This window comes from Parasteatoda tepidariorum, chromosome 4, assembly GCF_982258835.1.
Source record: "Parasteatoda tepidariorum strain Cologne lab strain chromosome 4, Ptep-v5.0, whole genome shotgun sequence".
Classification (NCBI taxonomy): domain Eukaryota; kingdom Metazoa; phylum Arthropoda; class Arachnida; order Araneae; family Theridiidae; genus Parasteatoda; species Parasteatoda tepidariorum.
In genome coordinates this window covers 4,050,393-4,066,788 of record NC_141758.1, presented here as the reverse complement: position 1 = coordinate 4,066,788, position 16,396 = coordinate 4,050,393, and the positions used below count along the sequence as shown (strand labels likewise).

Here is a 16,396-nt window from a genome sequence, read left to right as displayed (position 1 = left end):
ACTATTCTATAACGAAGAAGAATATGCTATAACTATTACAATTCTGTATGTTCTGCATTCATATTTATTCACTGGAATGACGAAAGCAATGTTCACTTCACTTTAATTCGTAATGAATTGAAGACAGAAGAAATGCATTTTACCTTAATACACACATCTGTAACAGTATCCGAAATCGGAAGTCATCAGTTGCAAGTTTGTTGATAATAGAAATTAAAAATTATTGAGGAATTTTTCTTCAAATGTTTGGCGTGTTCTGTTCCTGAAAGATTTACTAATATTCTGGAGATTTTTTTCAAATTCTTCGGCCTTTTCCTTAGGGAAATTTTGTTTCTTATTTGCTGCTAAAAAATGGCGTCTGATTCAGTCAATGATTTTGATGGAACTAAATGAAAACGTGATAAATTAATGTCTGATATTTACAGGTTCCCGCTAGACGGCGTACTCGAGCGTTGCGATCGCGAATAACCTTTCGCAAAAATGTGGCACTGTACCAAAAGTAATGAAATAGATGATTATTTTGAAATAGATGATTATTTTGAATGTTACTATTAGAAGATAGGATTCAAGAGTATTGCGTTTTCTAGCATGGCAGTATTATATTGCATCTTTCTGTTATTAGATCATATCTTTTTGCTACCTGGGTATTGTCACATTTACACTTAATGAAAGTGACAAATTAATCTTTACTTTTACTTAAGCCTTTAATTTTTCTTTAAGCGTTATTCCCTTTTTTCTTTCAATTTAGCAATTTTTTTATTTTAGCTTTCTTGTTGACCTTTCTCATGGTCATGCGGTCATCGCACTTCCTGTGGGGAAAGTCAACCAACCCCTCTATTCACGCCTTTCTATTTCTTCCTTTATTTTAAGGGGGGCTAACTAACCAATCTCTTTCGTTTAAATTTCAAACTCTCCGCCTCTTTAAATTTAATTGGCCGTAACTTTTCTGGTGCTACCCTAGTTATGGAATTTTTAAGTCACTTTTAATACATTCTCCTTTTATGCTTCTTTCTTGCAAGTTCCCTTTTTTTTTTTCCTCTCCGCGATGCGGACTTCGGTCCGTATCAAGGGGATCGTTGTTTTTTTTTACTTTCTTTTTCTTAACCTTAATTGTAGTCAATTTCCATAAATCATACATCTGCATGTTAAATTTTTTTAAAAATTATTAAAGACCGTCTTAAATTAAGCTGTCTTTCATTAATTGTCGTTTCAATAGTTAAATATTTTTTTGCTTTCCTTATTTCATGCATGACGGCATTTCTTTCGTCACCCATTTCTAACAAAGGCGTTCCTAATGTTAAAAATTTGTTATAAAGACGTCTAAAGAATTGTTATCTTGTTTGTTTTTCTTAAATAAATCTTCAGTTCAAGTTAAAAACGTGTGTTTCTTTCGTCTTTTCATGATGATTGTCTTCTCTTTGTTGTTGCCATTTTTCCTGTATATGTGGTGAGTACCTTTTTTTATTGTTTTGGGCATGCTTTCTATTATTATATTGGAAACATCAGCTTACTGTATTAAATCACATATTTATGTTTGGATATAGCATGACTTAATCTTATTTATCTTTAATCTTTAACTTATTTATGCCCTTTTTCTAAATTTGGTGTTACCAATTTGTTCAAACCTCCACACTTTGTGACCCTTTGAACCTATTGGGTTATTGTTATCCCACATTAGCTTAGTACTACCACTTTCCTTAAAGATCACATCCCCCTTAATTTAATTTTAATTACCTTTTATATATTTTCGGCCTTTATTTGTTTATTACAAATTCTATCATTTAACCCCTTTTTATCATGACTATATCCAAATACAAGCACTATACCAAATGATTTCAACCCATCAATTTTAATAATACACAAATAACTTTACTTAATTCGCACCAACATCTTGTTTTAATTAAACTCTAACAAATGGTGCCGTAGTATAACTTTTGTGAGGTTTTTTGGTTTGAAATGATGTAACTAATTAAACTTATTAATGAAGAACATTGGTTCTTATTTGAATTTTTTCTATGCGATTTGGTAGAGATAAAAATGATATATATTTATAAGATAAAATAGTCTCAAAAGGCTTTTATTTTGTATTTATTTTTAACCTAAAAAGATTTAAAAAAGATTAGTTACTATCAAATATAATGTATATTTATTAATATTGCTAATCTCATTAAAAGAGGTACTTTGGTTATATTATTTTTACACAATTTAATAAGTTGCGTGTTTTGTTCCATTATTCTACATATAAAAAAATATTGCATTTTTGAATAAAATTTATCAATGTTTCTATATTGATGGACTAAGTCCCAATTTTTTATAAATTTTATTGTATGCTGGCCATACAAACTGAGGAGACGTCATCAGTAATTTATTTGGAATTGCTACTTTACCCATCATTTGGATCTTTGTTTAAAATGATTCAATGTTTTTTTTTTCCACAGTATTTTAACCTTTTTACTATATAAACATTAATTTGCTTTAAAAAATATCTATATACTTTACCATTACTGTATTTTACGAATTAGAAAATTTTCTGACCGTTATTTTAGTTGATTTAGATTCCTCTTGGTCAATTTTTTAGCTTTCTTTTTACAAAAAAAAAAAAAAAATGTTTTCTTTCCCATATTTTTATTATTTTTGTGAGTCAATGTTTTAATATAAGATTCGCCAGGTTTATTTGATTATGTTACGCTTTTCATAGTAGAGTATAATTTAGTGTTTATTTGAATTATTACAAAAAAAAAAATGTTTGGGATAGTGTAGGTCCTGAATTTGCTTGAGGTAATACTTGGGCGCATCTCGTTTGGGATAAATTTTTAAATTATTTGGGATAAAACTAATGACTTGAGGTTTGGATTTGTTCAATCGCTGTTGAACTTTTAACTGACCATGTGTTTACTTTGTAACAAAGCGAACTAAAGAAACATAAGCGAAATGAAGATTTATCATTTTTCACGAACATCAAAGACAAGTTTCTGAAGACACCTTCGGTCTTCAGAAACTTGTCTTATGAAACTTTGCTGTGAGGATTGCTAGCAACTTCATCACAAAAATTCGACGATGGTTCGATAGCTTCTTATAATACATCAAAATTTATTGCTGATTCTGGGAAAGCTCATATAATCGGTGCAGAGTTGATACTGCCGGTTGTCAAGGAAGTTTTAGAAACAGTTTTACACCATCCACCCACATCCAATACAATCAAAAATATCCCTTTAAACAACGATACAGTGAGTGGGTGATGGCGCTCCTGCAATGGTGGATCGACATCGTGGGTTTATCACCCTTTTGTGAAGGGAAATACCAGATATTTTAGCTGTTCATTGCGTGATTCACATACAGCATTTAGTAGGTAAAAATCTCAGCGACCGTTTGCATTAATTATTGCAATATGTCATGTTTGCTGTGAGCAAAATTCACAGTAATGCTCTCAACGATTGATTTTTCAGACAGCTGTGTATGATAAAGAATTCGATCGCTTGCTACTACACACTGAGATTCTCTGACTTTCCGAAGGCACCTGTCTCAATAGGTTTTGGAATCTTTTCGACTCTGTGATGGAGTTCCTCTAAAACAGAGAGACAGAATGCTAGAATTTAAGAAAGATTTAGGCTGATTTATTTGCGAAATTTAATGGCATAAATTTACAACTTCATGGCGACGAGTGCAATTTGATCCCTTCAAAAGTCAGTCATTTCTGCCTTTCTGAAAAAACTCATTTTGTGGAAGCAGAATTTTGGTTGGAATGAGTTCAGCTAAGTCGCTCTGATGATGCACAATAATATTGTCAACACATTGACTCTTTGCACGTGAACTTTTCTGACCGTTTTAAAGATGTTTTGTTCCCTGGAAGTCCCTCAATGGGTTATTGGGTTATGAACCCTTTTGTGAATATTGAAACAGCAGAGGTTTAGACTTATGAGGAATTGGTCGAACTTTCAACTAATGAAACTTTGAAGTGGTGATCGTCTCGCAGAATTTTGGCTTCAAGTTCAAGGTAGCCTGTACCCTGGATTGCGGACTATCGATAAAAAAAATTTAAATGACTTCCCTTCCTCCTGCCTTGTCGAACTTGATTTCAGTGCTGTTATGGATCTTGTCACAAAAAAAAGAGAAATCAGCTCGAAATTGTGCAACGAGGGGACTTCTCACCTCACTATATGTATTGAACCGAACGTTAAGAAACTAATGTTTCGTTGATATTACTTTTTAGTGTAAAAAAATTATTTTGAGTGTTTTTTTAATTATCTAATTAAGAATAAAGGATTCTTTTTAAGCATAGGCTTCTTTGTTGTGTTTTTTTCATTACCGTATCTATTTTAATTTAAACAAATAGACTGCGATTACCCGCAGTGAGAAAAGTATGGAGTTAATGTACACATTATTTTTTTAAAAAACCAAATAAATGTAACTCTTAATAAATTGCTTAATGTTGTCTGTTATAATTGAGCGCACATCGCTCCATCACCATGCTCTAAATAATTGAATTTTCACAAAGGGGGGGGGCGATGAAATGTTTTTTGCTGCTTAAGAGGGCGGTAACGTTAAAAAGGTTGAGAATCTATGGGATAGAGCGTTCGCCTTTCAATGAGGTGAAACGGATTCGAATCCCAGCAATGCTTGATACGGATTTCGCATCCCGCTTGCACCGATCACAGTGGTGACGTAAAATGTCCTCAGTGGTAGACGGATCATGGGTTATAGTCCCCTTGCCGTCTGGCTAACAGTGAGTGGTTTTCGTGGTACTTATCTCTATTTATAAAGCAAATGCAGGTTAGTTCCATCAAAAAGTCTTTCACCAACGCCAATTTCTCCTAATACTTGATCCAGGAGTTCCCTTGTCTTCTGGATTTGGTTCAGCATGACGAGGCTACGCAGCCGTAAACTCAAAATGGCTTCGGCTGTTCAACGGCGCTTATAAAATAAAAAAGAAGAGAGACGAAAGAATCTTCGATAAACAATCTTAAAAGTGTGTCGCAAGATGCATTCTTTTAATGATCGATTTCATTTCAGTTTCACGACAGCTCCTTTCATACTTGAGGATGGTCGGCTGAGTGGCTTTCATCTGCCATCAGAGGTCACTCACTTCTTGCTTCAAGTCCAAAACTCTGAATTTGAAGAATGTTGGCCACTGTCTACGAGTGAAGAGCTCTCACACCCTACTCTTTCTCTCGTGAACAGCTCGTCAAGAGGACACTCATCACAATCCAAGAAATGAAATCAGTCCACAGGCCTTTGTTAGGCACATTCTGGCTGTGGAACAACACACTTTCTGGTGAGTGAAGCCATTTTGTAGGATGATCAAACGTCTCACAGTAGAATACCGAAGTGAAGCATCACTGACTACGGTTAGTAAGTGGGTGGGTGACCACTCTGATCAGCCTGTGCGAGGGTACGCGGTATCCGTCCTCGTTCAACTGTTCTACCGTAAAATTCCTGCGTCACACCTCGTGGTTGCCGAAGAAGGGGTACCATCCCCTTTGTAGATCAAAAATGAGATGGCATGTCTTTGGATCTTCTTAGGGATGTTTCCCAGATCACCGCCGATAACCCATTGTGCAACTCTAGTGCAACGTAAATAATGTACTATCACTAAACGGTATAGGGTTTATTTTGTTTTAAAAATTTAAATTTTTTTACCTCCAAGAAAGACTATTTTATTTCATGGTGTGGCAAGGTGGGGTTCTATATTTTTCAGATTGATCTAATGGAACTCGTAAAACTCTTGTGTGAGTTAGTTAACCATTTAATGTTCTCCCGCGCCATTTAATATGCTTTTGTCTCCTGTGTGAAACGTTTGGCAAGTTAATATCAAGCGTGTAATGACATTAATTTTCATTTCTTTCAGGTTGGAACGATAGTTGCGACATTTTTCAGACTTTCATATAGCTGTAGCGTTCCCTGTTTCAGCCGATTGGAAAATGGATCTGAACAGCATGTTTCTGAACAACGAATATTTACGTCCAGTAGAGTACCATAAATGGGTAAAACGATCACTTATATTACAAAGATTGCATTATCCCACAGGATGTCACAGACAATAACTTTTTAACATGTTGTTTGCTCTCATACATTTAATACATATCATACATACATCAATGGCAATTATGCTGATTAATTCAATCTCACTCGAATTTTAGATTAATATTTTTGCACTGTACTCGTGCTACAATTAAACAATGTGCAAAAAAAAAACAACAAAAAAAACGGACAACTGAATAATCTTTTATTCCAATGATCGGGTTTTCACGTTGTATGACTCAATTTTAATGGTTGGAGGGGGTGACTTGGAATATGCTAGATAAATAGTGCAGAAGCTATTCTAAATTACGGAATCATACACAAGAACGTACTTTCTCCGAATAATTTCTGTTCCCCAAAATATCGAGGGTAGACGCAATCTGGATAATTTGGTCCCCAGGAGAGCGGTCAGAACCCCTTAATGTTATTTGTACTTTTTTTTCCATATCTAGAGAAATTGTTAAGCAAATTGAAACATTTTGCACTTAGTTATAAAATTCGTTTACCCAAAGATAATTCAATGCAAAAACTAAATTTCAGTAAATATTTATTCTTTTATTTAATAATAGCCGAAAAAGTTTTGAATTGTAAGATATACAGTTTTTTACATCACTTTAAAGTAATTTTACATGGTAAAATACAAAAGTTTTTGAGAAATAGGTCGAATAGTTTTTGAGAAATCAAATTTTAAATATACGGCATGTTTGCATCTCGATTTCTCAGAAACTATATCTTGATAGGGTCAGAAATCCGAATCCGTATGTTTATTCAGAGAAAGTGCGTTTTTTAGTCTGATATTGCAATTTAAAATATCTACACTTATTAATTAACATATTTAAAGTCACCCTTTTGAGCCATTAAGATTGAGTCCTATCATTAGCTCAAGTTTAAAGGGTGGTATGTTTTTCATTTTGCGAACTGTACAATGAAATGGGTATTACTGTAACCTCCAATCAGTCGTTGATTTATCTCATCTCAATCGCTTAGCAAGGATTTTTTATTATTATTTTTTTTTTAAGAAATTAAACATATTTCCCTTCCCCCCCCTTAAGTCTACTGTATATAAAGGCCAATTTTTGTGACTAGACATAGAGTAATACTATTCTTTGTGTCCAGGTGTTTAAGCATTGGTGCAAAATCTTTTGTTTTGATACTTTAATTTTAAAGTGAAAGCTTATGATAATGCAAAATTTTTTTAAGCCAAGTCCAAACGCTGTTAATAGACTAAGTTGAGTAATGAAATTTGTTTAAATGGAATCTTATTCTGAATTCTCTTTTTCAGGATGATTTTCAACTCCACTTAATATTGGATTGCTACGGATTGCGCATTCATATTACCGTAATTTATGCGGATCATGAAACAATGTGGAATTACGAAAGGGACAGAACAGGAAATTTAATAAAATAAGAAATAACTTAATGCTGTTATTCACCTCCCGAAGGAAGGGAATTAATTAACTGATAAGTAAAACTATTTCACTCTTTTTTTTTTTTTTTTAAGCAGACGTCAATTATACGTGAATTTCACCGGTGAATGTCAACATTCACAGAGTTGGTTAGGTGAATATTCGAAATATTTGTGAGATCCGTGTCGATGTTAGTTTATTCATTGATATTTTATTACTTATTCGATATTTTGAAATCAATTAGGTTAGATTAAGAAAAGCATTAATGTTGAGAATATCTGGCGAATATATACAGGGGAAAATGAAAGTGCGTAGAATTCTGTACACTTTTCTTTTTAATAAGAAACCTTTGTTCGGTATTTCCTGCTCTGATGATCTTCTAAGAGTGAGTGCCATTGCCCGGCATTTAAAATTCTGTAAAAGTTTGCTAAATATAAAACGGAACGCCCTTTAAAACTTAGATCATATCGATGTTTTACGTCTATAATTTGATGGCTCCAAGTCCTAACGAATAATTACATTTAATATACACTAACTATTTAGTGCAGTAGATATTTTAAGCTTAAATATTTAAGATTGTGCTCGACTTCGTGCTCAGGTCGTCGGGCTACCGAAGCAGGGGAGCCATCCCCTTTGTGGAGGATCAAAATTGGGATGGCATGTCTTCGGATTATCCTCAAGGATGTTTCCCAGACTGTCGCCAATTACCCATTGTGCAGCTCTAGTGCGACGTAAACCACCAACAGATATTTTAAGTGACAAAAACCATACGCTGAAACGCATTTTCTCTGAATAGACAAATTTTTTTCGACTAGTTTGGATTCTGGACCCTAAAAATATGTAGAGTAAACGTAATCTGGAAAATAGAGTCCCAATAGTTTGATCACGAGAACGGTTGCAAATTTGGACCCCTTTATGCTTATTTTACTTTTTGTTTGCGTATTTCTCCCTACCTCGAAAATTTAAAAAATGTTTGCATGCTATTATAAAATCCGTTTATTCAAAAATAATTTCCATGCAAAAAATAATTTTTAATAATTATTTATCATTTAATAATAGCCTGGAAAATTTCTTGAATTACAACGTACAAGAATTATTACATCATTTTAAAGAATGTAATTTTGTATTGTAAGATAGAAAATTTGAACGAAATCGCTCTAGCAGATCTGATGAAATCAAACTTTAAATCTGATATTTTTTAAAATTTGTTAACTCAGAAACTATTTGATCGATTGCGCTCAAATTTTGTATTTTACTATAGAAAATTATTCTTTAAAACGGTGCGTTTGGCTGACCACCTGACCGGAACATCTGCACTTCAGACCCCAAGGTCAAGAAAACTGAGATGGGCACAGTAGGCCTTGACCCTCTACTGGCTGTCGTGCGTTTAGTAGTTTAAAAAATCTGAAGTCAAAAACACGTTTTAGTTTAGATAGGCGTGCAATAATCTTTTTTAGAACTTTATTTTGAAAAATACTTGTTATACAAAAATAAGATTTTTATATTGTTCTGCACTAACGTTAAAAAAAAAAAAAAATGACTAGGCTGAGTTAAATTTTATATATTCACCTGGTCCCGGAACCCGGCAGAATGTTAGTACATCTCTACTTGTAATACGTACCATATTTTACGAAATGCTTTACAATAAGTTTTCCTCGTTGTTTAAAACTTTCAATTCTTGAAAAGTGGAAGAATTTTCTACTTTCGCTCTACATTTATTCAGTAGCTCTTGTCTTTAACGACATGTTCATTAAAGTAATATTTATAGTATGATTTTTTTTCATGTTTTTTATACATATTTAAAGCTATCTTTTCAGGAATAACTATCCAAACCTGCAGCTCTGTTCTACTTCTGTTCTTGGACAACTAGTTCACAAACCATGCTCCCATCAAACAGCTCTTTAATATATGTACTTTTTTATTGTTATACAGTAATGAAATATTTGTTAGTTTTTTATGCAATTTTTACGTTGTTGAACAATGTTAGCTGTTAAAAAAATATATTATTGTTCTTTAAGTATACGCATTTTATTTAGCCGATTGTGAGAATGTTATGGAGAAAAAAAAGACTCTTTTTTACGAAATGTATCTCAAGCGTATGCACTTTAAAATGATGCAAAGAATTGAAAAATGACACGGATTTTTAAACACTATGCAAGGTGTAAAAAAAGTAAGGAAGCTGTAAAATATCTGGAGAAAGTGGGGTAGGACCGGGGACTAAATTATAACCCCCTACGCTGATTGCACTTCTAGTTGGTTCCGCTTCTATGTAGGTCTCTCTTCTCATTGACGTGTGAGGGGGAGGGGTGCAATTTACAAAAGTCAAGCACTATTTTGGCAACCGACTTCTACTTGGCCGAGAAATTTATCAAAATATATTATGCCAAGTTATTAAATTTGAAATATTGCAATCAGGATTAGATTTACAATTAGAATAATATACATTTAAAAATGCTTTATTTAAGCGTTAAACGACCTATTCTCAGCAAATTTAAAAACTGCTTTAAAAACTTACTCTTTTTTTTCTCTCTTATTTTTTTCCCACATATATTTATAGATATTTTTATTTCACTATTTTTCTCTCTAATTTAACATAAGACATAATTTATGCCATTAATTAATAGATACTTACCTTCTGAATTTCATTTTTTTTTTTTTTTTTCAAATAAGAAAAGGTTTTCTCATACGGTAACTTACTTATAATTCTAAAAATCTTTTCAACATTTTCATCGAATGATAATTTTAGGGCAAAATGCATAGATTTTATGAGAGTAAAATCATTAGCTTAAATATTTTTATATAAATATGAGTGTTTGCATAAATTTTTGTCTAATTTATAGAAGTCGGTTAGATTTAACAGCCTTAAGAAAGATTTTTTTTTAATTTTGTTAACTTATCTTGGGATGTATAGCTATGCCTAAGAAAATTGATGCTTAAATATTTTTTCTAAATAAATATTATTATATGTATAATTTTTTTACTTTAAATGTAAACCTTTCATTCAATTTATGATGTTTTTAAGAAAAACATTAATATAAAGTCGAATTATTTCGTCTATTTTTTTTTTTTTTTTCTCGTTTGAAATAATTTTTAATTCTTTCTTCTTTGTTCATTGCAACTTAGTAGTAAATATTTGATTCTAAGCATCTTAAAATTAGTTTTCTATATATATTGAAAATCAAATTTTTACTACTAAGTTACAGAAAGTAAAACAAAGAATTAGTTAAAAATCATTCCAAATGGGGGGGGGGGAAATGGACGAAATAATTCAACTTTTATGTTTTTCTTTAAAAACATCATAAATTAAATAGAAAAAGTATACTGAATTTCTAAGTTTCTGATCGCTTCTGTTACTGTTGGCATACTTTAAATCACTTGATTTTAGTCATGATTAAAATCGTAATTTGAAATATTTGAATTTTTTTAAAGAAATCACCAATTTAAATCAGCTGTAATTTGTATAACTTAAACGAACATAGTTTTAAAAACATTAATTATGAATTTATTTAGAAAAAAATTATTAATATAAGTTTTTAATTTTTTCATGCAGTGTAAATAAAAAATACATTCCTTAAGGTAGGAATTTTTAAAAGTCTAATTTAATTGAAGATGTATGTTTATTAAGGAAGTGATTTTTCTTACTATGAAATAATAAAAGGAATATGCATTGAAATTACTATATTATCCCTCTCATTAAAAAATGCATTAATACAAATCAAAAGTGATTTTTTTTTTAAAAAAAAAGAATAATTTCAACAGATTGATGAAAAAATATTAATTGAAAAAAATATAATTAAAAGTATTTCTATACAATAAAATAAATAAATACATTCTTTTGAGAGCTATTTCTTGAAGTCCGATTTTATTGATAACGAGGATTTCGTTACTAAGAAATATTGAAAGTGATATACATGTAAATTATTATGTTTCAAAATAGACTATACGTGAATAAGTTTGATACGAAACTTTCAAATATAGTTTTTCATTCAATATATTTTTTAAAAAAATTCTGGCTAAAAACATATTTCAATTACACCCATTTACTTTTTTGCTAATTAAAATGCAGAGCTTTTATATCTTAATGAATATGTAGTTAGAGCGTATCAAGACTTCCTCAAACCAGAAAGACGTTTTTTTTTAGTTATGTTTTATCTTAACTAATAAATCTTCATTAGGTATCTAGTTAAAAAACTGTCTCCCGATTTTTAACAATCATTATCAAGTTGAGCCTGAAAAATATAATTTTGATTTTTTTTAAACTCAGTGATTAGTTTGTAATAATATAATTATTTTATCCATTTTCGTAAGAAATATTAACTATTTTAGTTCTATTTCTTTTAGACAATAGTATGATTAAAATCAGATGCTTTAAATGGTAAATTTAAAAAAAATCCAATAAATTTTATTTTAAAAATAAATATTTGATTCAAATCAAATATATACGATTTTGGAATAGAACAAAAAAAAGTTTGCTAACCATGGCGTCTGGTCAGAGTTGTAGTCATTAACTTTTTAGTGTGTTAACGGTAAAAATTCGAACATTTTAAGTGGAAATTACTATTTTTTTTAAAAAATAATATGCAGAAGTTTGGTTAACATAGACTGGTTTAAAATTCATTAAAATCAAAGTTTTAAATATTAATGTAAGGTTTTTACAATTTAATTAAAATTTGGTGCTGCACCCAGAACTTTTACCTTTTAACTAATTTAAGACGATAAGTTGGCAAAACTTTTTTACCAATATTCTTGTGAAGAATTGCATCGGTCTAATTAAAATTTAGACCGAGTTTCAGAACTTTAAAAGCTCCTTGTCACCTTAAAATGAACAACAAAAATTTTTTTTCATAGTTAATATTTTAAAATTACAGAAAATGTCAAAATTTACAACATATAAAAAACTCCTTTTAATTGAAAATTACCACAAGGAGGAACACTTATTGACAAATCCCCCCCACAGCACACTACCTTCAGCCGAAAAATATTGGATGTTTCCATCAGAAATAATTTTACTGCATAATTGAAGTAGGAGGGATGGTCATAAGGGTTCCCTTGGGAGCAGTAAACCAACCTTTCTCAAAGGGATGTTAGCAGAGCAGTCCACCATGCTATAGAAAACCATTAGAGCAGTGTTTCTTAACCTCTTTGATATAATGGACCCCTTTTAAAATTTTTTAAGAAGTCACGAACCACCCCCCTGTGAAAAAAATAATTGCAAAAAACATCAATTATTAGAAAACATTTAATTATATTATTTTAATAGTATATAAAATTTTTAATGTGAAGGTTGCTGCTGATTTTCCTTAATTAATAAATTGAATTGGGGGATGGTTTTCGACAAAGCAACGTGCATATCATGTTCAATATTCAATCGATTTCGATGTTATGTTTTTATTGTCACAAGTGTGGAAAATCCCGCTACGCAAAGATACACAGTAGGAAACGGAATTATAGCTGCCATAGCTCGCTTTACAAGCAATGCAATGGGTAGGCTTCCAAATGTTATAAAAATTAGGAGCAGTCAGCGGACCCCCAAAATATAACTCATGGACCCCTTAGGGGTTCATGAACCACAGGTTAAGAAACCCTGCATTAGAGCAATCCGCTATCACCGAGGACGAGCGGCTAAATTGCTTGAATGTCAAATTTAATAAAGATATTCATTGTTGTGTTCAATATATATCATCCTTGAAAAGTCATAGACGTTATATAAATGATTTTTCTTTTTTTACTAGAAAAAGTCAAATCATCTGGTCTTACCCCACTCACCACTTGTTCGGTAAAACTGGGTACACATGTTAACTGTATAGAAAATTTAGAAAAAACTAGAATGTCAATAAAAAAGGGGAAGCATGACAATTTCAAAAAATTATGTATGTAATTTACATATGTTGTCCTACACTAGAGGAATGGAAAGGACAATTGTCTCGGAACTTGGGACTGCTTAGGGTCCGACCAAAATTCTTTACAAAAAATATAGTGCTGAGTGCCTATTATTTACTTGGTTTGAAAAAAAAGTCCAACTCTCAGTAGCATTTAAAAAAATTTTAGGTCAATTTGTAAGTTTTTATATGTTTCTGACAGAGTGAAAAATAACAATATTAAATAAATCAAAGGAAATACAATGATAAGCCACGTTTCAAAATGTTCAGTAGAGCGTTTTTGTTAAAACCACGATTTCATAAAGATGTATTCAGGTGAAGTCAAATGGAAATTACAGACACTTGTGTAAAATATTTATTTGGAGATAATGCTAAGGAACAGCTTAAGTAAAAAGGTCACCTTTAGGTAAGATGAGACTTTTCACTATCAAAGCTCTTCAGCTAAGAGAAACAAATGACATTTTAATGAATTAGAAAAACCAGGACTCTGTTTAGAAAACACATTCAAGTGACATTTTAAAAAAAGAATTTGCAAAATCCATTTGACAAAAATTAAGTAACTGTTTAGAAAACACATTTTCTTAAATTTAGTGGATTTAGACTTTTTCAAAATGTCACTTAACGACTTTTCCCACTCAATTATTTAATGAAATAAATATGCATCAAAATTTTTTTCCCTCAATTTTTTTGTTGAATTGGATAGGAACGACTGGTAACTTAAAAATGTTTTATTTTATACAAAAAATATTTTACAAACAGTTTTGGCACTTTTGCATTTCAGCAACAATCAACAAAGTAAATTTCACATAAATTCAAAAAATAAATGCGATGTGATTATCACAGTCGAAATTTGATCAAAACCCAAAAAGAATGTTTCAGTGTATTTAAAAAATAAATTCATTTTTTTTTTCATTTAAAAAAAATCTTTCCTTAAATATAATTATAAAATTTGTAAAGAGATTTTCAAATCAAAAATCAACCTTCAAACAAAATTCCTTATTTTTAAATCTAAAATTAAATGCAATATATATAGTGTCCATAAGAGAGCAGCAGGTATTGGGGTCATTATTGTGTAAAAAATATATATTTTAGAAACATTGCACATAAAATATTTCATAAAAAAATCAGTATATCTGTAACTGTGAATGAACGAAATGGGTGTTTGTAGACCTCCACAGGTGAATGTTGACAATAGTAGCTTTGTTATACTAGGTCTAGTTAAGTGCCACTGTCTGGTATACATCTAACCGGTACTCTGAATACTGATGTTTTTTCTAATCTACCCTCAGAGCTCTTTTTGATGATACAACCTCCAGTTGTAGTCAGAGCGCACAATGCTATCATTGTTTTAGAGTTGAAAGTTAAATTAGAAAAAAAAACAGTTATTTTAGAAAAAAAAAGCATCTCAAATATCTTACTAATCTTCTTACCTTTTAAAGCTAATTAATTTTCATTCTATAAAATTAAATGCAAACTTAAACAAAAGACATAATTGTTTATTTATATAAAATAGTTCTATTATTCATAATTGGTAAAATTGTTTTTACACATAATTATATCAGTTGGGATCATTTTTATAGACATTAAATTTTATTCATAGATCCATTCTTCATGACGCCAACATAAGTGGCATTACCGCACCAAAAAAATGATACTACAATTAAAATCACTCGCCAAAAATCATGTACCTTCGATAATGGAGGCAACCTCTTAAAGCGTCCAACCGCTATCAACGGTCATTTTATTGTGGAGTGGTCGCTCCCAAAAGGTTTTGATGTATTTACATGATGTCTGACCATGCATTTTTAATCAAATATAAAAAAAAGTACCAACTAAAACTTCGACAAAAATTGCAAGATAGGGCGAGGGAAAAAACGGTACCGAGGAGAGGAAGAAAAGAAAAAAGGTTTAAACACTGTGCATAAGAAAGCAATTAATAAAAAAACTTATTATAAATATATTTTCATTTTCAAGTAAACATGTTGAAGGGCATACACTTGCCAATAGTTCTCCCTAATTTTGATAATGTTACTTATTTGATAATTTTAATGCAGCTCTGCTTTCACTTCATAAAATACACTTCATATATAACTATTTGTTAATAATACTTAATACTTCAAATTCATACTGTAATCAGAAGGGTTGAAGTAGATATGTTATTTAATGTCATTGTAATTCCACAGTTTCATAATAGGCACACATATTCATGTTTTGATCACTATGTAATAAAATTAGATGTTCAAACATGTAAAAATGTTAGAGCTCTGATAAATAGTACAAAATTCAATGTTTACTTTGTGTTTATAACATTCAAATATTTATATATATATATATATATATATATATATATTTGCTTTTCTACTTTCATAAACAATAAAATTCTCAAACAAGTTCATGTTTGTGAGACATGTACATATTACTAAACAGTTTTTACGTGTTTGAGAGAATTTTTTATAAAATTCCAAAACTATTAAAAGCGTTAACAAATGTGATATGATCATCAAAAACATATCATGCAGTTGTTGCATAATTTTAAATATTTTTTAAACACTTTTTTTTTATATTTTTAAAAAAAAGATAACAGGTAATAGATTATCAAAATGCGGACAATATAATTATTTATAAACTTTCAATAGTAAATATCATAAATTGACACAGACCATGACTTGGCAAATATTTATCACCCAGTATCATTTATCGTCTAGAATGAAACTGAATAAAAGAAAAATACTGTACGGTATATATTATTATTTCAAATATTTAGAAAATAGCTTCTTAGGTAAATTTAACAAAACAACCATACGCAACTTACAGCTTGTTATTAAAATAACCTTTAAAAAAAATACTTGTTTCTTTGAAGAAAAAACAAAGTTTCGATAAAAAGAAGAAAAAAACACAACTGACACTCAACGAAACCTTTCGCAAAAAAAAAAAAAGAATGCGCATGACAACAAAATGTGCATGAAGAAAATAACAGGCACTGATTAGAGTATAACACTGATTGCTTTCGAATTCAATAAAAGAATTCCAATTCATGAATACATATTTGCTTATTACACATTTTGAAATTTAAAAAATAAGCAAAATCATGTA

The 16,396-nt window shown here is 30.5% G+C and overlaps 1 long non-coding RNA gene across 2 annotated transcripts; it reads left to right on the top strand.

Annotated features, from left to right (window-relative positions):
• The first annotated feature begins 754 nt into the window (after positions 1 to 754).
• On the top strand, positions 755 to 9,441 carry LOC107438895 (uncharacterized). 2 transcript variants are annotated; one of them, XR_006225403.3, is made up of 5 exons: positions 787 to 1,447; positions 5,011 to 5,272; positions 5,846 to 5,981; positions 7,301 to 7,422; positions 9,242 to 9,441. It is a non-coding gene; the product is annotated as an uncharacterized LOC107438895 (long non-coding RNA). The 2 variants fall into 2 exon arrangements; XR_015432926.1 differs by lacking the exon at positions 7,301 to 7,422 and having other exon boundaries at positions 755 to 1,447.
• The last annotated feature ends 6,955 nt before the right edge of the window (positions 9,442 to 16,396 follow it).